The sequence below is a fragment of the Papilio polytes genome, unplaced genomic scaffold, assembly GCF_000836215.1.
Source record: "Papilio polytes unplaced genomic scaffold, Ppol_1.0 DF822289.1, whole genome shotgun sequence".
Taxonomy (NCBI): Eukaryota; Metazoa; Arthropoda; class Insecta; order Lepidoptera; family Papilionidae; genus Papilio; species Papilio polytes.
The window spans coordinates 246,296-248,177 of record NW_013526915.1 but is presented as its reverse complement, the minus strand read 5'-3'; positions in this window follow the sequence as shown (position 1 = coordinate 248,177).

Here is a 1,882-nt window from a genome sequence, read left to right as displayed (position 1 = left end):
TAATACTTAAAAAGGTCTACGAGTAGTAAACCTGAGATTGTTCGACGTAAGGAATTTATGTTACTCTAGTATATTCTTGAGTAAGTTTTAATAAGAATGTATTTTAAAATATAAATGTATCATTAGCAATATTATTAAAATAAAAAATAAATAATTGCTAGTACCACTGATGATATATTCACAAAAAATAATTATCTCTTCCCCTAAACAAAATGTTTCATGTGAATATAACAGGACAGCAAACTTACTATTAATATAACTGCCACCAACAGTGGTAGAGCCCGCTTAAACATCTTCGCACGAATGGGTCGGCTCGCCCGGTGCAATACCACGACCATACAGAAGACAGGGGTGAAGTGGGAGCAATTGGTTTCGTTTGATGAGTGTGGTGTCGGAGGTCCAACTTTAGTCCCTTTTCGTTCCCACCCTTTCTTATAAGAAGAGGATGAGAAGAGAACTTGGATTTGACGGTGAAGGAGACGCATATGAAGGGGAAATATCCTCTTTAAATGCGTCTCCTCCGTCGATTAAGGGTAGAGCACGTATCCGCTGTTGAAGATGTCTATGGGCAGCGGTCGCTTCGCTTATTTGGCGGAATCAGTGGCCTCGTTTGCCACCTTATATTAAAAAAATAATTATAACGAATACACCTTGGGACACTTTTTATCAGAACATCATATAGCAATAAAATGCTTAAGCTCTAAAGGTGCATAATAGATTTAAATGTAGGTGAATTAAGCTATTAAGGTTCAGTGAGCATTCCAAAACCATTTAAATAGTTCCGAGTCCGCAAGCGGCCTCATAACTTAGAATTTATGACGTTCTTATACTAATACTTTGTTTGGAATACTAAATCAAAGTACTTATATTAAGCTTAAAACTTAAATAAGACAAGATTAAAACTATTAAGAAAAGAAATAAGATGTTATATACAGAAACTGTCACAGATTATAGTGTATTTTAATAAAATATAAAACCCCAAAGGATGTAATTGTTTTGATTTTTATGTATGTAGAACATTATCATAGAGTCAGTTCTACCAAATTCTTATAAATTGTCAGATAGTAATTCAACGTGTAAAGTATGAGATGGAAATATCGGATTTTGTTACCTTGACAGTGATGTCATTTTTCAGCTATCTGAGCCTCTATCAGCCACTGGTGGGACAAAGTTTAATGTGAATTAAATAAATGTAAAGAATCACTTTAAATTGAATGAGTTTTGAATGGAGAAAGTTTGAAAGCCTCCATTTATAGCGACTGTCTCGAAGCGTGTCGGTCTTCGCGCGGAAATTCAATTTAGTGGCTGTGTCCCGCTCCCGCTGCCGTCCTGACAAGTATTTAGCGAGATTCAGTCGGACCCAGCTTTGTGTTACGTTCAAAGTCATTCCCGAATAGAGTTCAACTCTAATCGAAACTTTGCAGTCAACTTCGTTGCGTTCAATTTAAGGTATAAGTGCTAAAGTCCGCATTCTCCCTAATAACCCATTCTGTTCATCAATATGGTAAATTTAATAATTGAATTTGCACATAAATACAAGTCAATGGATACTTAAAATATCGAATGTGGCATTCTTTAATTTATGTAACATTTTTCGTAACTAACTAATAATTGTGAAATTTTTGAAGTAATTTGCTGTTTACTTAGTGTATTATTAACTCGCGTTCCCAATAATTTCATCTGTATAAGTAAAGTACAGTGTAAACAATTTCAAGTAAAAATTACAATAAACTGTTATAACAATTAACGTTAACATAAAATCGCCTACTTTGCTTAAAATTTAGTTTCCCTGTTCCTAACTTCTCTATTTTGCTTTTGGTTTACCAAAATATAACGTAAACAATAAACGGTTAGTGTAATAGGATATGCCGACTATTCCAGC